This window comes from Bufo bufo, chromosome 5 (assembly GCF_905171765.1).
Source record: "Bufo bufo chromosome 5, aBufBuf1.1, whole genome shotgun sequence".
NCBI lineage: Eukaryota > Metazoa > Chordata > Amphibia > Anura > Bufonidae > Bufo > Bufo bufo.
The window spans coordinates 44,852,755-44,877,341 of NC_053393.1; positions in this window are offsets into that span (position 1 = coordinate 44,852,755).

Below are 24,587 nucleotides of genomic sequence, written 5' to 3' on the forward strand. Positions count from 1 at the left end.
CATATCTACCATCGAGATATACACATGGGCATAGCAGATTAGTTAAAGTTTTTTAGGGATTGCTAGGAGGTGACCCCTTTGTTCCCTAGCATTTGGTCAGTTGTTTTGCTTGCCTTGTCGTGTTCTGTTTCCTTCCCTTATCTTACCTACCGTGACAGTCAGTTTTGAGTGGATTACTCCTATAAGATAACTCAGTTGGTTTACCCGCAGTCCAATAATAAAATCATAGAAAGTATTGCAAAATCCAAAAAACTAAGCTCTGCAACATCTGTCCTACCTGTACCATCAACCAGAAGACTAGAAATGTAGACGTTCAGAGGCACAGTGATTACAAAGAGATATACTATACATTAGTCCTTTACTGATGTAACAGGGATTAATGTGGTAAGGCGTCACCAGGCTGCAGAATTAGGCAAACCACGAGCTCATCGTAACATAGCTCTTTGATGTTACTACCAGCAGATCTTAGTTACAGTGGAGGGTACAGCTAATAGGTGGTAATTGGATGCAGATTCAATAAACGTAGCATGGATTCTGAGTGCCTGGGGGTTCTTTCAAAGTAGCTTTCCAGCTGCTGCTGTGAGTCAGCAGAAGTCCCCTGCATTGGCAAACAGAGATTACAGGGTTACATCTTAGAGGATTTTATAGTCTCTGAGCAGAAGACATCCTGCAAAGTTCTTTATCTCCAAGCCTGGAACACAGTAAATGTATTAACGAGGCCTCTGAAACACAATACATGAACCCAGGAAATTGTTCCTTGTGCAATAATGTCTAACCCTGTACCTAATGGCGACCAAAGGAGTAAAGGGGGCCCATAGAAAGACCAAACTGTGACCCCCACCTTGCCACCTAGGACAGTAGGCCCAAGTATTTGTTAGTCCTTCCTATCATCTTTGGGTCAATTCTTTACTCTCATGTTTGCTAGCATGCAATTCAACTGGTGAAGGGTGTGCTGATCAGGTTCTTGCCACAAAGAACATTAATCTGCCTACAGCAACAGTAAAACAGTGTGATGGTCTTGTGGGAGGCAGTGACCTGTGATTACCTAAGAGAGGACAAGGTCAGAGTCATGACCAGGTGTAGTCTATTAGATCATGGAATTGAAGACAGCAGCAGAAGCATAGTGTGTTGATCTTGGGAGAGACAGTGACTTACATGCTTATATACTGTAATTGTTTTAGTAGGGGCTCCTTGTGACAAGGAAGCACCAACATGGATGAGGGGATAGGTCATATTGTAACCAATTAGATCCTTGGAAGTATGATAACAGCTCAGATCTTGGGAATGATGATAGCAGCAGGAGACGAGTGTCATGATCTTGCTGAAAACAGTGACCTTTTCAGTCATACAATTATATGAATCTAGATAATGGTCAAGAAATGTCATCAAGGGGTTGCGGATATAACTCTATAGCAATTCAGATTCAGGGAAAGTTGACAGCAACAGGAGATAAGTGGCCTGATCTTGGAGGTAGCATGGTGGTGCATTGATTAGCACTGTTACATTGCAACACTGTGATCCTGGGTTCAATCTGAATCCATCTGCATGAATTTTGTATATTCTCCCTGTATTTGCATGAGTTTCTTCTTGGTGTTATGGATAGATTCATTTGAAATTTAGATTAGAGTCCCAGTGGGGACATGGACTGATACGATTGACAAAAATAACTATACAAGGCTGAGGAAAGCAATATATAAATGAATAAAATAAATCTTGTGGGATGAGGTGACTTTTGTGACATAATGTGGGTGGGGGTGAATCAACATGTAGCCAATTAGGTGATTGAAGCAATGACAGCCGTAGGAGATAATTGCATTGATTTTGAGAAACACAGTGATTAATTGACTTACATAATATTTTATAGCAAGGGTAGATCTCCATGTGCAGCAAGCCCCTGAGAAGCCAGAGCAGAGGATGGGAGTGATAGTGGCCCTGATGATGATGTGTCACGGTGTACTCCCTCAGGCCGTCGCTCAATGGGGTTGGGGCAGTGAAGGACACCCTGTGTTCCCTCTGGGCATTCCCTGTAGCTGTGAGCTCCCTAGCTGATGGTAGTTTGGGGGTGCCCATGGTGTTAATGTCTATGTGCATGATAGTCATCGCACGTGATGAAAATGAAATGGTCAGTGTGTGGTGTTAAAAAAGTCAGAGATCAGACCAGATTAAACTTAAACTTAACAAAAGTGTCCCTTTACTGTGTGCAGAACAGAAGTTGATGTACATGCAGCAAATCCCTTTACACAATACAAAGTCCTCCCAGATGTCCAAGCATGAACTAGACACATGGTTACAGCAATAGCCCTCAGATTACTCTATTTTTGTTACAGTCTCTAGAACTTTGATCTCTGGCTAGCAACTGTAATGTGTCACAAGGTCAGAAATTTGCACCAAGGTGTGTGTTTCCAATAATACAACTGTCCAAAATGGTACCTAAGATGTGCAGAGTGTCTTAACTCGTTATCCCTCCACTGTAGTAGGACCTGAAATTATATAAGATGATCACCTTGCTGATTAAAACATTGCAGACTCTGGGTCCTCTAATCTGGGATGCATAGAGTGTCTTAACTTGTTTCCCTTTTGCAGCAGCAAAGTCTGGAACACTTTAAGCCGGGTTACCTTGCTGGCTCTCCCTTTCTCTTGCTATAGCCATGAAAATCCTCCACCTTTAGTTCTTTCTTGCTTTCATCTTTTAGAGCTCGTGGCGATACCAGGGGCTCCACGGCTTGAAGCTGGAGTCTGGGGCAGAGGAGCACATGGAGTCTGCTCCCTTCCTTTTTCCTCTCTATAGCCTCTCTGACCGGAATCTTATTGAATTAGGGGGTGGGGCCAGCCTACACCCTGATTTCCAGAGAGGGCTGTGCCAGGATTGCTATTTGTGGCCACACCTAGATCCTACTGGATTTAAGGTGCATTACATTAACATTACAAAATGTCAAACAGTACAAACCCATTGTGGATACCCCCAGTACTGAAGTACTGCACATGTGACAAGGAAGTGTCATCATAGTCAGTTAATAAAACATATTTTAACCACTCATATCCATGGAATGATGACAGGAGCTCAGATCTTAGGAATGATGACAGCAACATGAGAGGAGTGTGATGATCTTGTGGGAGGCAGTGACCTGTTCACTCATAATTAGATGATATGGCATGAAGTAGGTTAGCTAGACACTATGTAAACGCACTTTATTCAGGCAGTTAATAGTGTCATACACCTAGTACGCCAAATAGTTATCCATTTAACAGTTAATTAGCTAGACACTATGTAACTGATCATATGATGAGAATAATGAAAGAAGCAGAAGAGAAATGCACTGATTTTCTGAGAGGCAGTGACCTTTATCATTTGGTAATATTAATGCAAACCCTGATCATATGAGACAGAAGCAGTGTCATAAAGTGTGTTGGGATAAAGCAGCATGCAGGCTTAGTAACAGGAGAAGAGTGTACTGATCTTGTGTGGGGGCAGTGACCTGTACACTCACATGCTTGTATGAATGTAAACACCGATGACATGATGACAGCAGCAGTAGAGGAGTGTATTGATCTTGTGTAGGGGCAGTGACCTATTCTCTCACACGTTTATATGAATGTAAGCACTAATTACCTGATGAAAGCAGCAGGAGAGGAGTGTAATAATCTTCTGTGGGGACAGTGACCTGTTCGCTTACATGATTATATGAATGTAAGCACTGATCACATGATGTCAGTAGCAGGAGAGGAGTGTACTGATCTTGTGTGGGGGAAGTGACCTGTTCACTCACACGATTAAGATAGCGAAGACAGGATTGTCCCCACTTAAGTGCTCCTTAGGGCCGTGCAGTGAATGGAAGGTGCACCCTTTCTTCCCTCAGGGCACACCTGGTGGTAGTTGGGGTGCCATTGATGGCGAACAGTTGGCAGGTTGCACGGCAGGAGTGACCAGCAGATGGATGGCGGAGTCAATAACTAGGCTTGTTGGTTGTAAAAAATAAAACCTTTCAATGAAAGAGGAGCAAAAGGTTCCCAAATATATTACAGTGTACGGTGTGTACAGTGTAGTGTATAGGCAGTAACAATGATGGAGGTAGTAGTACCCCCCGACACTCTATCTAAATGGCACTTTGCAGTCTCTCCAAAATAACCACAGGCGTGCAATCAGGTTCTTATTAACTCCTTCTATTAATTCCCAGATACAGATGTCCAGTCCATCTCAAAGTGTGGTAGGTGCTGCAGGCAATGGTCCTTTCCACAGCAGTAAAGACTCATATGCCATAAATGAGTGAATACCTTACTGACATTATCTTGCACCAACCTGAATAATTCTGAACCATCTATCCAGTATGATTTCTTTTCTTCAGGGGTTCTCTGGTAGAAGAGTTGCTCCTTTGGCAGCTGTAGTGCGTGACATAGGAGCTCTGGAACTGGGCCTGGTCTGCAGGAACTCCCTGATACACATCCTTCCTATAGCTCTGCTCAGACTAGGACCTCCGCTCATGCGCGTTGACCGATGTCAGCTGATTGAAGCCGAGGTGTATACACATCCGCTCACTGCGTATGTCTGGATCACAGTAGTGCAAGGACGTCTGATATGACTTGGCTGGCCGCTGATGTCATGAAGGAGAGGGGTGGTCTGTGAAAGGGAGAGAGGACGTAAGTGAGAATGGGATGAGAAGGAGAGCTGGAGGATTGCTTGTGACTCATCCCATCCAGGTCAATTCTGAAGACAGGTTCACTTTAAATTGACCCTTTTGGCAATAAATGGCCACAGATCATACATACATATGTATATTGTTACACGCATGTCTAGTTGCATGCTTAAACATCCTCAAACTTGATATATATATATCTATAATTAGGCAGACCTTTGCCATTCAGGCCCTTAGGAAAGTTAGATGACAACCACCGGGAGCTGCACAAGTGGCCTGACTAGCTTTCGTTCAGCTTATATCTAATACAACAAATATAATGACTTAATAAGAATATTTTAGTACTAACAATTTAACAAAGAGGCATCCTTATTTTTTCATTCTTCACTTCTACTTCTACCCCGTTGCATACTTTTTTTTGTTTCTCCTCCCATGGTGACATCACAAACCTTAACTGTGTCATCTCCAACCTCAATGACACAAACGTTGAGGATTCGACTTCATTCAAACACCATACTGTTTATTTTTTAAGCTGATTGAAAGACTTGGTATATTCACCATTAGAAAGTGATTAAGCGCCGTCTCTGGAAGGGGATGATGTCGTCCATCGGTAATTACAAATTATATCCCGTCTTTTGTATGTTTTAATTATGTACCAACCAACATGTCCGTAATTGGTTCTTTTGTGTATATGCAGCGCACATGTGCAGAGATCACACCGGCTTACTTAAACATCAGGGTAATACATGTCCGCTCCGTGGTTTCAGCATCGCCATACATCAAGGCAAGTCAATCCGTCTTATGTTTTTCATCTAATTAGAGCCATTTTCTAGGAATTGCTTATTAGCGCAGATCTGATAACTACCAATTTGCTTATGCTTCAGTGATCTCCGCAGTCACAATGTAATTTGGAGTAATTGTAAAGTTATCTACCATTCTTTCCACCATATTAATTGCTCGGCTCTTCAGCCCAGCTGGGATTAAATTGTAAATGATCTGCGCATATACACACTGTCCGCTTTAGGAAGATGTGTCTCCTAATTGTTGACATTAACTCAACCAGCATTAAACTTCATCTGCCATTGATGTGTAATGAAGTGCGGGGAGGTGAGCAGCATGGAAGAATGCAGGCAAATCAAAAACTTCTTTGGGGAATAATGTCCTGCAGGTAAATGTGAATGCGGTAACCATATCTACACATGCCACCAGGATAAAGGTATACAAATATCATGAGGTTTCCCTGATTTATAACTTTTTGTTTCCTGTCAGCTTTGTTGTGTAGACTGGGACAGAATGAGCAGAGTCACCTCATTATCATGAGAAAATAAGGATTTCAAGTGGTTCTCCGGGCTTTTTCATATTGATGACCTATTCACCAGATAGGTCATCAATATCAGATTGCCGTGGGTCCGACACCTGGCACCCAGCTGTTGGAGGAGACGGCGCACACTGTGCACACGTGCTGTCTCCCTTCTCTTTTCCTGTCCGCAGCTGCTGTTACATAGACATACAGCAGCAGAGCAGGAAGAGAGACGCACATGCGCACAGCACCCGCCATCTCTTAATACAGCTCATTGTCGGGGGTGCCGGGTGTCAGACCAACGCCGATCAAATATTGATGACCTATCCTTAAGGATAAGTCATCAATATGAAAAAGCCTGGAGAACATCTTTAACCCTTTAAGCTCCGGAGTTTCTTTTTTTTCAATTTTTTAATTTTCGTTGTTCCTTCCCTGCCTTTACGGGGCAATAACTTTTTTCATTTTTCGGTTACATAGCCGTATGAGGGCTTGTTTTTTGCAGGACAAGTTGCACTTTCTAATTTCACCATTTAATATGGAATACAATGTAACGAGGAGCTGGAAACAAATTCCAAGCGTGGTGAAATTGGAAAAAAAATGCAATTCTGCAACAGTTTTATGGCTTTTGTTTTTACAGAGTTCCCTATGCGGCAAAATCTGACCTGTTACTTAAAATTCTCCAGGTCAGTACAATTATGGCAATACCACATATGTATAGTTTTTCTTGTGTTTTAATACTGAAACAAATAAAACCTTGAAAATGTTTTTTCTTTCTTTTGGTCGCCATATTCTGACCCCTATAACTTTTTGCAGTTATGTGTACAGAGCTGTGTGAGGGCTCACTTTTTGTGGGGCGATCTGTACTTTTCATTGATACCATTTTTGAATGTGTATGACTTTTTAAATCACTTTATTTTTTATTTTTTTGTGGGAGGTGAAGTGACCAAAAACAAGAAATCTGCCATTTTGACTTTTTTTCCCCCCCCTTTCGCCATATGGAATAAATATTTTAATATTTTAATAATATGGTCATTTTCGTATGTGGCGATGCCCATGTTGTATTCTTTTTTATTGTTTACATATTTTTATTTATGGTGCATTTTAGGAAAAGGGGGTTTGATTAGAATTTTTATATTTTTTTATTTTTAAAAACATTTATTTATTTTTTATAAGTATTTTTTATAATATTTTATTTATAGTTCCCAAGGCCCCATAGCGAACTATAGTAAGCAATCATTAGAATGCGTCTCTCATTACATTAGCATTGGAGTGTATGATAAATACCCTGTATTCCTATGGAGCGCTGCCACAGCCAAGGGTTCCATAGGAATTATTGTGCGGCAGCCTCAGGGGCAAAGAGAATGCTGCACAATGCATCCGGGTCCCCTGATCCTTGCCGGGGGGAGCCGGAGCACACCTGCAAAAGTGTGCTTTCAAGTTCTTGCTCGTGCAGGTGCTGTGGTCACGTTTGACCACTTGAAGGGTTAACAGTAGACGATCATAATTACCGCCGATCGTGGACATTAGTCCCGGGTGCCTGCTTGGCTCACCCAGTGGCTATGGCGCCAGTTGCGTATAGGATGTTTTTCTGTTAATTAATCCCCATTCATTGCAGTAGCCATAAAGCACAAACTCCCTGCATTACTGTCTATATAAATGATACAAGAATGAATTGCATATCTCCAATATGGCTGCCTACGGAAGAGCTTTAAAAAAATAACAAATATATAGCTTCAACATTTAAAAATAAGACCAAACATAATTTCATAATGTCTTCTGCATACTTAAATTTGATGACAAAATAAAGCTAATATTTATAAAGTAGCTGGGTTTGGGATGGCTGCAACACTACACTGAGTTGAGGTGTCACCATCTATTGCTGCTCTTTGGAAGGAATGTTAACCCGTAGAGGACCCGCACCGTACATGTACGGCGCAAATGGACGTAACCTAAGGACCAGCGACCTACATGTATGGCGCGAGGTCCGCTGGGTTCTGGGTGAAAATCTCGGGGGGACCGGAGCGCGATGGCTGCTCTTACTGACAGGCATCCGGTGCTGAACTGGTCAGCACTGGTAACCTCCGAGGTGAGGCAGGGGACACCAGTGTTTGGAGTCCCTTGCCAGCGCTGCGATTGGCTGGAACAACGCTCCAGCCAATGGCAGCGCTATAGCTGCACAGGAAAGGGCAGATCCTCCCTGCATGCAGCCATTCTAGCTGGTGACTGCATGCTGAGAGGTTCTGTGCTTCTCTGTGCTCGATCTGCTGGGATTTGTGGTTCTACCACAGCTTTCACTGCCTTTACTGCTCCTGTATAGAAGAAGACGAACATCTGGAACATCTGCTGCAGTGATTTATAAAAAAAAAATCTGCAGCAGAAGTTCCAGATCCCTAATCCACCCCCCTTCCCAAGCCCTAATCCCTGTCCCTATTCCCCCCCTCCCCTCCCCGTTCGATTTTGCCTGCGGCGAAGAAACTTTGACTTTTTTTGTCAGTTTTATCTTTTTTTCCTTTTCTGCACCACTTTTTCTGTGTGCGAGCTGTGAACGCCAAGTGCTGATCAGTCCGTACTTCACTGCTCAGCACCTAGGCTCTTTTTTTTGGCGCAGATATATATTTTTTCATCTGTCCCTTTTTATTCTTTTTTTTTTAAAGAAGTAATAGTTAGAATCATATATATATAAGTTCATTTTTAGCTAGTGTTCTTTTTTTGTATGTGCAGTATATCTTTATACTGCAGTGTCTGCACAAACTCACCAAACGTCCCCCCTGAGCACCAATAAGTAAAAAAATTTTACTGGTTGCTTTTGCGCTACGTGCATCCAGCAATTTTTTTTGTCATTTTTTTTTTATACTCTTTTCTCTATATTTCAAATTTATAACAAGCCCCTTCACGTATGAAAACACTACATACCCACCCCATACTAAATAAAGTTTTACACATTTCACACAAAACACCCCAATAAAATAAAAATGGCGTCGTCCGTCCCAACGAGTTTACTCAGCTGAAGAGGCATACGCCATCCTTGCCTCTGATACTAAGTCGGCCAGTGAGGGAGGAGAGGATGCCACTTTCCTCTACTCCTCAACTCCCTCACCTTCATCATCATCCGCTGATGAGGGACCCTCTAGAAGGCGCCCCAGGGTATCAGCGGAGGCAGCCCCCCAGAGTGACCCCATATGGACCCCACCCCCTGACGATTATCACCCCCCAAAGGATTTTGTGGGCAGCTGCAGAAAACAGATAGACAGTGCGGGCTTCACAGAACAAGATTTTTTCAAAATCTTCTTCTCTGAAGATTTTGTAAATTTAATGGTGGCACAAACCAATTTATTTCCCAGAACCCTATTTCGCTATATGCTAGACCCCTAGGTTGGACCCCAGTAAGTGCAGCAGAGATGATGACATTTTGGGGACTTGTGCTGCAAATGGGCATTGTAAAGAAGCCAAATGTCAGACAATATTGGAGTTCGGACATTTTCTACCAGACTCCAATTTACAGTAACACCATGACCCGGAAGCGTTTTGAGTAGATTCGGAAATTCCTACACTGCAACGACAATACACGGTGCCCACCCCAAAAAGAACTGACATTTGACCGTCTGTTCAAGGTTAGGCCTGTCATTGACCACTTTAACACCAAGTTTGCTGAGGTGTACAACCCAGAGAAAAATGTATGTGTAGATGAGTCCCTGTTACTTTTCAAAGGGAGGGTTAGATTCCGGCAGTACCTGCCTAGCAAACGGGCAAGGTATGGCATAAAAATGTACAAACTTTGTGAGAGTAGCTCCGGGTACACCCACAAATTCCGCGTTTATGAAGGGAAAAATTCCTGCATAGAACCCCCAGAATGCCCCCCATCCTAGGAGTTATTGGGAAGATCGTGTGGGACTTACTGCACCCACTGCTGGATAAGGGTTACCACCTCTATGTGGATAACTATTATACCAGCATACTTCTATTCATGTCCTTAACTGCCAGCAGTACTGTGGCTTGCGGCACAGTGCGCAAGTATCAGAGAGGCCACCCTAGATCCCTGGTAGGGCAACCACTGATAATGGGTGAAAGCAGGGCTCTCCTCCATGAGAACATGCTGGCGGTTAAGTACAAGGACAAGAGGGACGTCCTTGTACTAACCACCGTTCACACAAATACCAGCTCCCCTGCTCATGTACGAGATACCACTACCACTGTCCCCAAACCAGTTTGCATTCTGGACTACAATAAGCACATAGGAGGGGTGGATCTTTTAGATCAAGTTATGAAGCCCTACAGTGCCACAGGAAAAACAAAAGTGTGGTACAAAAAGCTGGCCGTACACATTGTACAGGTGGCAATATGCAATGCGTACATGCTATTTCAATCTGCAGGCCACACAGGAACTTTCCTCTAGTTCCAAGAGGTGGTTATCAAGGCACTAATTTTTCAAAGCCAGGCCGGGGAGGGTCCCAGTACTTCAGGGAGTCATCTTGCCCGTGTTGTACCAGGGCAACATTTTCCAGGTCAAGTCCCCCATACAGCAAGAAAGGGAGGGACCCAAAAAAGATGCAGGGTGTGTTCCAAAAAGGGGATAAGGAAAGACACCATTTACCACTGCAAAACCTGCCCTGAAAAACATGGCCTGTGCATGCAGGATTGCTTCAGAATCTACCACACATCCATGGAGTATTAATTTCATCCTTGATGTACCCTGTGATTTTGCCACCTTATACCTCTGATTTAGTCCGCATAGCTTACATATCCACTTTTCACCAACCACTACATATTCATTTCTGTGAAACACCTGTTAGGTCAAAAGTGCCCTTTCCACCCCTTAAAATGTTCGTGCGGGGGTCCACTTTCCAAAATGGGGTCATTTCTTGGTGTTTTTAATTTCTGGGGACCTCAGGAATTTTTTAAATGCGACATGGCACCTAAAATTCATGTCTGTTTATTAAGGCCTGCAAAATCCATATTTTTGCAGTTTGCCTCTAGAGACCTGCTGTGCGCCCATACAGCAGGTTACAAGCACATAAGGGGTGTTTCCTGAATGGGGAGAAAATGGGGAACACATACTGGGGTGCATTTTCTGCTTTAACCCCTTGTAAATTAATAAATTGGGGTCTGCTAGTAATTTTTCATTTTTACAAATGTGTGCTTTGAAATCCTTTCTCTAGTATTTCTGCCTTTTGTGGGACACCTGTTTGCTTACCCTTTCCACCACTTAAAATGTTTCTACGAGGGGACTCTTTCTGAAATGGGGTCACTTCTTGGGGTTTTTCATTTCTGGGGACCTCAGGAATTTATTTAATGCGACATGGCATCTAAAATCCATGTCTGTCAATTCAGGCCTATCAGCAAAATTAATATTTTGCCATTTGCCTGCTGTGCGCCCATACAGCAGGCTACAAGCACATATGGGATGTTTCCTGAAAGGGGAGAAAATGGGGAACAGAACCTGGGGTGCATTTTCTCCTTTAACCCCTTGTGAAAAAAAAAATTGAGGTCTGCTAGAAAAAAAAATTCCCCACAAATATGTGCTTTGAAAAGCTATTTCTGTCTTCTGTGAGACACCTGTTTGCTGAAAAGTACCTTTTATACCACTTTAGATGTTTGTATGGGGGTGCTCTTTCCTAAATGGGGTCACTTGTTGGGTTTTTTCATTTCTGGGGACCTCAGGAATTTATTTAATGCGACATGGCAGCTAAAATACATGTCTGCCAAATCAGGTCAGCAAAATCCATATTTAGTTGTTTGACTCTAAAGCCCTGCCATGAGCACATGTGGGGTGTAGGCGTATTCGGGGGGAAATTGGGAACAAAATGTGGGGTGCATTTTGTCCTGTTACCCCTTGTGAAAGTGAAAAATGTGGGTGTAAAGCAACTTTTTCTGGAAAAAAATTTAATTCTTCATTTTCACAGCCAAGCGTTTTCTAATTCTGTGAAACGCAGATGGGTCAAAGTGCTCAATACACACCTTGAAATATTCCTTGAGGGGTGTAGTTTGCGGAATGGGGTCACCTTTTGGGGGTTTCCACTGTAGGGCCACCTCAGGGTGTCTTCACATGCGACATAGCTCCCAATTACCATTCCAGCTAAATCTGCTCTCCTAACTCCATATGGTGCTCCTTCCACTTTGAAGCCTGCTCTGCAGCCATACATCATTTATTGAGCACATATGAGGTGTTCGCGTATTCGGGGGCGAAATGGGGAACAAAATGTGGGGTGCATTTTGTCCTGTTACCCCTTGTAAAAGTGAAAAATGTGGGTGTAAAGCAACTTTTTCTGGAAAAAAAAAAAAATTTTTCATTTTCACAGCCAATTCCATGAATCCCTTTTGAGGACAAAGTTCTCACTACACATCTTGAAATATTCCTTGAGGGGTGTAGTTTTCAGAATGGGGTCACTTTTTTGGGATTTACACTCTAGGGTGTCTTCATATGCGACATAGCTCCCAAAAGCCAATCCTACTTGCCTTTTGAACCCTGCCATGCATCCATACATCATTTTTTGATCACATATGAGGTGTTGGGGTATTCGGGAGGAAATGGGGAACAAAATGTGGGATTAATTATGTCCTGTTTCCCCTTGTGAAAGTGAAAAATGTGGGTGTAAAGCAACTTTTTCTGGGAAAATTTATTTTTTTTCATTTCCACAGCCAATCTTTTCCTAATTCTGTGAAATGCCTTAGGCCTCCTGCACACGACCGTTGTGTGCATCCGCGTCCGTGGTTCCGTTTTCCGTTTTTTTTCGCGGACCCATTGACTTTCAATGGGTCCGTGGAAAAATCGGAAAATGCACCGTTTGGCAGCCGCATCCGTGATCCGTGTTTCCTGGCCGTGAAAAAAATATGACCTGTCCTATTTTTTTCACGGTCAACGGTTCGCGGACCCATTCAAGTCAATGGGTCCGTGAAAAATCACGGATACACACAAGATTGTCATCCGCGTCCGTGATCCGTGTCCGTGATCCGTGTCCATTTTTTCCTATCATTTCAATGGCAAACTTGACTTCGATTTTATTTTTCATTTTTCATGTCCGTGGATCCTCCAAAAATCAAGGAAGAGCCACGGACGAAAAAAATGGTCACGGATCACGGACCAACGGAACCCCGTTTTGCGGACTGTGAAAAAATACTGTCGTGTGCAGGAGGCCTTATGCTGTAGTTTCTGGAATGGGGTCACTTTTTGGGGGTTTCCACTGTAGGGCCACCTCAGGGTGTCTTCATATGTGACATAGCTTCCAATTACCATTCCAGCTAAATCCTCTCTCCAAAAGCCATATGGTGCTCCTTCCACTCTGAAGCCTGCTGTGAGCCCATACATCAGTTTTTGAGCACATATGGGGTCTTTCTGTAAACTCCTGATTAAGGGTAATAGATTTTGAGTTTTGTTTGGCTGTTAACCCTTAATGTGTTGCAGAAAAAATTGATAAAAATTTACAATCTGCAAAAAAAGTGACATTTTGAATTTTCATTCCCATTTTCATTTAATTCTCGTGGGGTACCTAAAGGGTTAACCAAGTTTGTAAAATCAGTTTTGAATACCTTGAAGGTTGTGGTCTCTAAAATGGGGTGATTTATGGGTGGTTTCTAATATGTAAGCCCCAGAAAGTGACTTCATAACTGAACTGGGCCTAAAAAAATTGGGGTTTGGAAATGTTCTTAAAAATCTTAAGATTTTCTTCTAAACTTCTAAGCCTTCTAACATCCCCAAAAAATAAAATGTTATTTTCAAAATGATCCAAACATGAAGTAGACATATGGGGAATGTAAAGTAATAACTATTTTTGGAGTTATTACTATCTATTATAAAAGTAGAGAAATTGAAATTTTGAAATATAGAATTTTTTTTAAAATTTTGGGTAAATTTGGTATTTTTTTATAAATAAAAATGAAATATTTTGACTCAATTTTACCACTGTCATGAGATGATAAACAATTTCAGAATGGCCTGGATAAGTAAAAGGGTTTTAAAGTTATTACTACATAAAGTGATACATGTCAGATTTCTAAAAATGGCCTGGTCCTGAAGAGGTTAATGCATGGTGCACCCCGATGGTAAATAAGTCCAGAGAGTCAGGGTCTGCAGTAAACCATAATGCTACTTTACTGGAGGTACTCAAGTGCAAAACAATACAGACAAGGCACTGAGCTGGCTTCTCCAGTCTCCTCTCAGGCAGAAGAAGGTATCGTGCTGAGGAAAGGCCTGAGCTAGCTGTCCCTCTGTCTCTCAAAAGGCTGATATCCTGGCCATAGGGCTAGTGGCCAAGGGTCCTTGGCTCAGTCATTGGGCAGGATATCCCCATCTCAGCGTATTCTTCTGGTCACTCATGCAGTTTGGCTGAGTCTCTCCTACTAAGCACTGGTCCCTATCTGCAGACAACTAGGGGCTCTGACTGCTCTTCTTATATACAGTACCTTCTAATGGGAGAAGCACAGATTGGAGACTCACAGCCTAAACAAAAACAATGTTAAAATTTCTGTGTGTCATAGACTTTTTTTTTATGCAAATCTATAGGAATGGCTATGCAGTTTTTCCAGGTATAAAGAAGTCTTCAGACATGAATAACAGAGCTAAACCAGACAGTCAGAAGGTTAAGAAGGTCAGTGTGTCTGTTTTTTCTCTCCAAAACTTTGCATAGGTAGAAAGTCATAACATCTCTATGTATTAGATGGCTGTGTATTAACCCTTTCCACAGTGTGCAGTGCGGATATAGTGTAATAATGGTGCAATTGAACAGAATATATTACAATGAACATGTAAATGCAGTTCAACAATATGAGTGCACACAAGAGCATAAATCACAGTGCAAGTTAAAGCTTCATAGTACAATAAAGTAGGATGTTGATGGCTTTACATAGTAGCAATAAGGGCAAATGTCGACAAATGTCCACAGTCCAAAGTACCCTTGCTCTAGAGCACTACATTTAATACAGGGCAACTTAAATGTTCACTGTATTTTCACATAATATTGGAAAAGTATTTTATTCTAGAGTCATCAGCTTCCCTCCCATTTCCTAAACTAACTTTTTCTGTAAAATTTGTGAAAAATGGCTTTTTAACACCAAGGATGGCTGCCTGCTCACTGAAAGATCAGAATACATCATCTGATAGGAGTTCATGGATGGATAGGGGAGGGGAAGAAGAGGAGGAAGGAAGTACAGACCGAAACAAGCAAATGGAAAACAGACATAATTCAGCAGATTCTGCAGCTAATGCTGCCTTCTCTGTATCTCACCCTAAGTGCTTTATTCACGTCTATACTGTTCAGTACTTCTCTATAATGTCCTATACGGTGCTTTTGAATGATCCTTAATGAGACAGAGAATTAGGGAGCAGAATCTCTATGTGTTGGTTTTGTGGAGACTTACAAGCTCAGGGACAACCAAGAACTAGGGATGAAGCTTGCAGAGGGTAACATTGCTAAAAAAAAGTCATATAATGGTCAGATATTTTGCTATCACCCATATATACGCATATGCCAACTTATTTTGAAAACAGTAGGTAAGTACACTTTAAGAACTTGTGACTCTGAGTTATGGCCTAAGGCTCTGATATATGTTTATGTTCCTGTATCTGCAAAAAGACGACCAGACACCCCTTCCTCACAAAATAAACCATGAAAGGTGTGAAGTGTTTTTCTACTCAAACAATGCCAAATAATGGCAATAAGCAACACATAAAAATGCAGCCATGCAGTGCATAGATAAAATAAAAATGAAATGCATTTGCTAGGCCCCTGGCGGCCATGGTTTGTATCCCACTGCAAGTGCCGGTGCCTTCTCAAACAGCTGATCTGTGGGATTCCCGGGTGTCAGACCCCCACCGATCAGATACTGATGACCTATCCAGAAGATAGGTCATCAGTAAAAAAAATCTCTCGGAAAAGCCCTCTAAGTGTGTGGTAAGTTGCAATCCCTCCATCTAATGAGATAGGCAGAGGGAATGAGGCTCCTCTTTCAGCGCATTAGCACCTCCACCATGTAAACATCTAAGATTGGATTCTTCTCTGATCCTGGACTTTAAAGCTGGAGCCAGATTGTCAATCATAGCCTGGCTTCCACAGTAATCACATTGGCACTGCTTCTGTGCTGGCTTAATCACTAGAATGTACTGTATCTTCCTATTGCTGTCAGGAGGCACGACATAAAAGACGTCAAAATACCAGAAAGGGTTAATAAATAAGTCTTTGATAGCATGGATGGTTTCATCCTTGCATGTAATTGTTGATCCTTTATGTTCAGAATCACTGAGGCACAAAAATATGGAAACTTAAGACTTTTTTCATGCCCTAGAAACTGCGGTGAAAACAAAAACATCCAATTCTGAGAAAGCCAATCTTTAGGGAAATTCTCTCTTCATAGGCCAAATTTCCAAGGACTGACTAGAATCTTATTTTCTTAACCTCCATGCGATAAATGCAGATACAAAATGTAAAAATGGACCTTGTTATTGGGATACAAAGAGTCTCTTCATACTGCCTCCATAGTGCCTCTTATTATTTGACTCTCCTGAATTCAGGCACCAAACATGCTTTATGGAAATAGTATTTTATTCCAGTTATAAGAGATATCATAGCTTGTGGGTGAACACTGAATTTTTTGTTAAAGGGGTTGTGAGTTTTAAGAATAAATCAACACTCAAATATGCACCCCCCCCCAAAAAAAAAGACCATTAACTAGCAGATCCTGTACTGCCTTTCCCGTTCTCCCAGCTAGACTCTGTTGACCAGGCTGCAGCCGTGACATCAAGTCAACAACACATAACCGCTGCAGCCAATCTTCTCTAGGTGCAGGCTGACGCACTTGCCTGGGCGTTACCTCTCTCACTGCTCCAGTGTTCTCAAGGGCTATTTAGAAGCCTGGTGGCACTACACCCCTACATCCTCTCTCAGCGACCCAGCTTTTCCACCTGGCACTTTGTTGAGAAGGAAGATTTATTTTTCTCCCACCCTGGCTGTCACCAGTCGCTGGGCATGTTATGCAACCTAGAATCTACGTTGGGCATGGTCTGCTTGATTGCAATCATTGCATCTGCAGTCATCTGCTTTACTGGCTCACCTTTGGGGAGGTAGACTCCATCTTCTCTATGCTCCAGTAGCCACTTCACGGCTGCTTTGACACTCAGGCCCACCTCCATCGCAGGTGGGTGAGATGGGACACTCCCTTTGTTCCAAAGATCATTGACATGTCACCTACATACATAGCCCAGCCCCCACCTTACCAGTTTTCCATCTGATAACATATGGTAGATGTAGAAGAGAGGTAGTGGCCACCTGCTGCCTAGTCAACTCATAGTAGTGGTCAGCTCCATAATGGCCAACTCAAGCACATTGTTAACATTTTGCAAGATTGTCTGCGAAAGAACATGACAAATTTGAAATAGTCCACCATTTTAGCTAGTTTCATGAAACTATACTTGTTAGATAAAAATCAGCAGACAGTTGACCAGTTGGTTGACTTAGGTCAATTTCATCTACCGGTAATATGTATGTTGAGCGGTAGTGTTTTCTGCAGGTTTTGAGGTCATGTTCTCTAGCAAACACCTCTTCTCTGGTCCCAAGGATGGGACTGCTGTGGGATATGCTCTTGACATTACCCACGTCATGTTCAGTATGATTCTTTATTTTCTGGGACAATCTATTTCATAAAAATAAATAGTGATGACTGTCAGTACTGTGTTTTGTGTATTCAGTCTGTCTTCACTCTGTTATATTGAAATGTGCTTCATTCTGTGTCCTGCCCTGTTTACATGTAATTTAACGTGTATTGTAGTATTTTCTCATGACACTAGTTGCATACAGGCAGTAGTGCGTAGTTGAAGCCACATGGTGTGAGAAATAAGGCTGCTATAACTAGCTGTGGGTCCTTACTAAGGGGTTATGATGTTACAGGGATGATTGCAAGCTGCCGCTGCTCGACTCACCCTGCCCAGTGGCTGCTATAACAAGGTCACTATAGGGTTGTTATAACACGATGTGGGTCCTTACTAAGGGGTTGTGACTGTTAAGGGGGGTTTACAGTTAGGAGTACTTTAGGCACCTTCCCCTGTCGGAAAGTTCCTGAGCAATAAGATTATAGAGCTTGATAACTTCTCTGCGAAGGTATGCTGATCTGTTATCTGCCCGTGTGACGAATCTATGCCCGTTTACCATGTTCTGACCCTCTGCTGCCTGACCTGACCAGTGCCTGTTATTGCCCGCCTGACCTCAGACTTATTCCTGTATTGCAAATACTCTGCCAGTGCTGACCTTGGCCCGTCACTGACTTCGGTCCGCTTCGGTCAGCTGTTAACCTCAAAGAGACTGGATTGCAGATTGTAGGCTGAGGAAACATCCAGTTTGATATCGAACAGCTTGCAGATGGCTCTCCAAAATTTAGAGGTAAATAGCATCCATCAATCAGACATGATGTGCAGTGGCAACCCATGTAACCGGAAAATATGTTCTACTAACAAGTTGGCCAGTTGACTGGTAGAAGGAAGCCAGGCAGAGTCATAAAGTGAGCCATCTTCGAGAATCGATCAGCCACCACCAAGATTAGGCATATCAGTGATTAAATCTTGCCATGGGATGTTGAGAATTTTCAAAGGGTGCAGGAGACAGACAAGTTTTTGTTTGGGAGACCTGTTCTGGGCACAGGTAGAGCAGGAGGCAATAACGTCTTGAACATAGCCCCCAGACTAGGACCTGCTTTCTCCTGGACACTGGGACAAACATCTTGTCAGGTGGGATGTCCTTCAGCTGAACTGGAGTGACAGAAATGATGCTGGCAGGATTGATGCCTGATGGGTTGGGGCTCCTCTGTTCGATTAGTAGGATCAAAACAATGAGAAAGGGCATCCACCTTGATAATATTGTCAGCTGGAAGGAAGTGTGGAATTGAGCTGAAGTGTGCAGAAACAATTACCAGCAAGCTTGGCAAGGGTTGAGTCATTGAGCTGACTGCAGGTAAATTAATTTCTTGTGGTCAATGTAAATAATGACAAGATGACAGGCACCCTCAAGCAGATGACGCCACTCAAGGGCCAACTTGATTGCAAGGAACAACTGCACCTGTCACAAATAGAATAATATCATTCAGCTGTGGAGAAGACCTTTGAGAAAAAGTCGGAGGTGAGCATCTTGTCAGAGGCACCCTTCTGGGTAAGCTCCAGCTCCCACGGAGGGCTTGTCCATTTCCAGAAAGATCTGTTTGGAGACATCTGGATGACAAAGAATTGACACAGAGGAGAAGGTTTGCTTGAGAGACTGGAAAGCTGGTTTGGCCCATGGAGAACACTGTGTTCAGGCCTGGCAGCCACACCAGCCGGGAAGAAGGTAGTTGCTTTAACATACATTTACTGTATAAATATCCCCAATAAAGATATATGTCTGCAGCTTACTTCATACCGTGTCATTTAAAATTGTCTGCCTGGAGCCACCACTAGGAGGATCTCAGTGAAGAGGAATTTATACAGTTACCAGTGATGGAAAATCTCTTTGAACTGAGCTCCCTATACTGGTGATGGCATGAAAATCCAATGTTTTCATGTCAGGAACAGAAGAAGGTGTTGAACACCTGGTCCCTGCCCTCTCGGCACCATAGCAGTAGCATGGAATACCTCCATGGAAGGTACGCCATTGCCAGTGACCGAACCAAACTCTCCTGTCTCCCGTATGCCAGCAATAAAAAGTTGGCAAGTAGCCTCTACCTTATGCTTTCATATACTATAGAACAAATCTATCATTCAATATAATAACAAATTTATATACAGTATATGGATATATACACAAATATACTGTACATTTATGAAAGGTCTCTTTGTATAGTAAAACATTGTGGAGATGAATATCTTGACATGTGGCCTCTTGAGGCCTGTAATCTTTGCACAGTGCACTACTCTGCATGTGGTTAATGATGAAAAGCAATTGTCCAGAACCGTGCCTGTCTTGAGGGCCACTTAGTGGTCTCTAGCCGAGCAACTTGACTCACAGCAAGTAATATCATGTCTGGATTTCTACTCCCACTGTGAAGACATTTAGCATGCCATCTCTCAAACTGATAAAAATATGTGTGCAGCATACAGTATAGAAGAATGAAAATAGAACATGACCATGAACCTGAGAACCAGGAATGTGTAGCCACAAGGAAACCTTGTGAAGATACTTCTACTATGCTATATGGAACCAACTGGAAACCAACATTAGGTCAAGCATGTTTCACCATGTTATTAAACCCAGGTATGGGGCAAGTGGTTCCCAAAGTAATATTGTTGTTGGCGAGGCCTCAGTCTAATCTAATCACTATCAGCAACATGTGAGTCCAGGAAATGGAGAGATTATGATGGTTTCCGCAATGCCCACTCCACGTGTGCTCAATCATCTACAGTAATCCCTAACTATCCCTCAACATTTTTTATAGAAGAATTTTATATTTTTTAGCAATTGCAAAAAATGGAATGGCACAAAGTAAGTGACAAGAAAAGAATAGAAGCTCCGTGTCCATGAAGTGACCGATAAATGCCTCCTGACGGACCGCGCAGAGTCTAATGGGATCTAGTTTCCCGGCATCCTACCTGCCAAGAAAATACAGAATGCTGCTCTTTTCTGTCCCATAATTTGGACAGATTCTGCCACGGAAACTCCTGACAGATCGACTTTCTGTGCCTGAAATCATCCCCCCATTAGTCAGAGCCAGGGGCGGACTGGTAATTTAAAGTGGCCCTCGAAAAAAAGAAACAAACAAAAAAAGAAAGTGGCCCAGATACCACAGTGCAGCACAAAATACTGCCTACATTACTTCAGAGCATGCTTACTGTCTGATTGGCACATATGGGGGTCTTCTTTTTCCAGAAAATGAAAGAGATGATGAGCGTTTTCCCATCTAATCCCATCTGTGCTGAATTAGGCAGTTTTATTGACACCACGACTTGGATGTTGACCAGTCACTAACATCTGGATCACAGCGTCAGATTAGTTGCACCAAACACACAGACATCAGTAAAGTCTCCTGTCCATACTGGATCTTTAGCATAAAACCTGCAGAGTGCTTCTCTAGCGATACCCATCCTGTGCTGCAGCAGAGGCGACTATTACTAGAGAGGAAGATCTCATAGATTTATGACTGATGGAGAAGGTTTCCGTCAGAACAGACATTTTCTCTCACTGTCACCATAAACCATCATCTAATAAACAGAACAAACCAGTATGAAAAGCCAGGGAAAACTGAGCTCCTGCATAGGGCTGCATGGTTCAGGGGCAGCAGTGAAATAGGTGGAGGGGATGGATTTTTCCTAGCTCTGTGGTTCTCCATAAAAGCTTATTCATTACACCTCTGCTAACTTTAGGCCAACGCAGCATTTTATATTGAAGGGGTTGTGCAGTGTCTTAATATTGATGACCTAGGATAGGTCATCAATATCTGATCGGCGGAGGTCCGACACCCAGCACCCCTGCCGATCAGCACAACCGCTGCTACCCCTTTAACAGCTGATCGGCAGGAGTTACGGGAATCGGACACCCGCTGATCTGATATTGATGATCGATCCTAAGGATAGGTCATCAATGTTAAGCCACTGCGCAACCCTTTAAAAACAATCCGAAACAATTAGTTTAATTTTTTAAAAAGAACAAAATTCAAAATATGATCAAACCATTGGTGTCAAATAACACTCCGTGGTAAATCGGTTCTGTCATCAGATATGTTTTGTGGCGATGTGAACTGTAAAATGCATGGGAAAGTCCTGGAAGGGTGGTCTATCTCTCCCAGGTTCCTCAACTGGCTGAGGTGGGTGAAATCCAGAATGACGCTGGCTTCAGTAAATATAGTTGCTGAAGCTATTTTCTTTATTTATTCAGGGCTGGATTTTACTTGGATTGGGATGGTAGGTTTTGGCAGTGGGACCTCCCAATCCACCCTCCCCTAGACCGGGGCAGGTTTTACTTAGCAGGAAGGAATCCCCAGGTGAGGCCTGCTGTAATCAGTCTGTGATAAAGCACCTCCCAGTGTGTCAGTCTGGGAAGAGGAAGAAGAAAGTGATTGTGAAGCAGAGACCTGTGTAGGTTCTGGGTGGTCTCAGCCAAAAAGGGCTGAGGGGCCACGAGGCTAGGTGAAGCCTGATCTCTTCCCAGTGTGGACTGTGGGTTAGTGAGCAGACCGACTAAGGCTTGGAGCCTGAGACCCTGTGCATAAAGCTGTGAATTATACGTGAGTCAGGGAAACCATTATGTGTACTAGTTAGAGCCCAGCCGGGCAGGTGTTTATTTTTGTTTGTGTATGGGGGAACCGCAACTGATCTAGTGCCTTATAACTGGGATACCCTGTATTGAGCGGAAGTGCCTGAAAATAAAGCACCATTTTGGACAATAAAGCCGTTGTCTGACGTGAAGTCTGTAAGTGTGACCCCCTGAAGGAAGGCGATCCCTTATAGTTGCAATAAAACAATCTCACTTGAGACATGTGCGCTGGACAGTTGAACATCATGTTCTTTGTTCCATCTTCTTCGGTCCCCACATTTTTGAGAAAATTGATGTTTTATAATATGCAATGAGCCTCTAGGAGCAACGAGGGTGCTGCTTCTTTACCTCGTTGCTCCCAGAGTCTCTGCTCACTGACCTTTATGCCTCCCCCTACCATTGACTAAGAGGGCCTGGCCCTGAAGTCTTGCAGGAGCTCATTCAGCACATGTATTGTACAGAAATGGAGGTGCTCCACCCCTGTAATGCATGTATGCTAAACAATCAGGCCAGGCATAAGTATGTCTTCACTGCCTGGCCCTCTCAGTCAATGGTGGGCAGGCGGCATTAAGGGCAGTGAGCAGAGCCTCTAGGAGCAATGAGGTGCAACAATACCACACTCATTGCTCCTAGGGTTTAATTTGCATATTATAAAATATCAATTTTCTCAACAATGCAGGCACCTCGGAAGATGAGACCAACACCATGATGTTCAACTGTCAAGCACGCATGTCTCAGTTGAGAAGGTTTTATTGCTACATATCTGATGACAGAACCTCTTTAAGACACACCCCAAAATGACACTTAATTTTTTTACCCATGTAAATTCGGATGATATTTTTTGTTGGGAAAGGTAACCACAGGTCAGACGGTAGACCTATGCAAGGTTTGGTGCACAGGAGCAAGAGATCAGCTGTGGTCAGACATAAGCATGGTTTGGTACATGGTAGCGAGAGACCAGCTGTGATCAGACATATGCAGAGTCTGGTACGTGGGAGCAAGAGATCAGCCGTGGTCACACTGTTCTGTCTTCATACACGTTCACACAGTGTGCAGTCTGACATTCAGCAAAAACCAATCCTGTCTTCCAAATAAGAGGACTGTTCATTGTAGTCTAACTTGTTTTTTGGTCAACAGGTTGTACTCCTTGCGCGATGCGCGTGAGTGAGAGATTGTACAAGTGTGGTAAAACTACACGAATACAAATAGCATGTATAAGTATAAAGCATAGCATAGCATGTACTATAACATTTACAGTCATCAGTGAAGGCACATGGTAAAATGGCTGCCTGTATATACGGTAAGATTGCATGGCTAGCTAACATTAATAACAACTCCCTGAGTAACAATTACAACTAGCTGAACAGCTCTTCATAACATAATGTCCCTGAAACAAATGTAGATCTCTCACCAGATATGCTTATACAAGGATGGTGGAGTTTGAGAAGGAGACATGCATAGAACAGCTCTGAACTGTGTCCTGGAGACTGGAGACTTCTCTTTACAAGAATGCTTTGCACTCCCACAATGCAGTGCACCACCCATAATGCAGTAGTCTTTGTAACAGGAAAAAAAAAGTGTATTACAACTTAACACCGCTAGATGGTGCTATAACCACACTAAACACTTCAGAAATACCAAGACTGAGGCAGACGTGATCTGTAATGATTCTCTAACCCAGCTGGGCAGAACACAGACCTATGCAGGGTTTGGTGCACAGGAGCAAGAGATCAGCCATGGCCAGACATATGCAGGGTCTGGTACATGGTAACGAGAGATCAGCTGTGGTCAGACCTATGCAGGGTTTGGTGCACAGGAGCAAGAGATCAGCTGTGGTGAGACATATGCAGAGTTTGGTATATGGTAGCGAGAGATCAGCCGTGGTCAGACATATGCAGAGTTTGGTGCACAGGAGCAAGAGATCAGCTGTGGTCAGACATATGCAGGGTCTGGTATATGGTCACGAGAGACCAGCAGTGGTCAGACATATGCAGAGTTTGGTGCACAGGGGCAAGAGATCAGCTGTGGTCAGACATATGCAGCCTTTGTTACATGGTAGCGAGAGACCAGCCGTGGTCAGACCTATGCAGGGTTTGGTGCACAGGAGCAAGAGATCAGCTGTGGTCAGACATATGCAGGGTTTGGTACATGGTCACGAGAGACCAGCCGTGGTCAGATGTGTGCAGAGTTTGGTCCACAGGAGAGAGTAGTAGTGGTGAATTGATATAGGGCAGCAATTATTGTCATTGGCCATTTACTAATTTCTGAATCCAAAAAAGCCGGAGAGATCTGCTCGGATCTTTAATGGCTACTGCCAAGACATTAATGTAGCTTCTCAGAATAGTGGGACAATGATGTCCACCCAGAACTGAAATGTCCACCCAGCACATTTTGCAACCACCAATTTTCAGGACATTTTGTTTTCTAAATTGCATAATTGCATGTACAGGTGAAACTCGA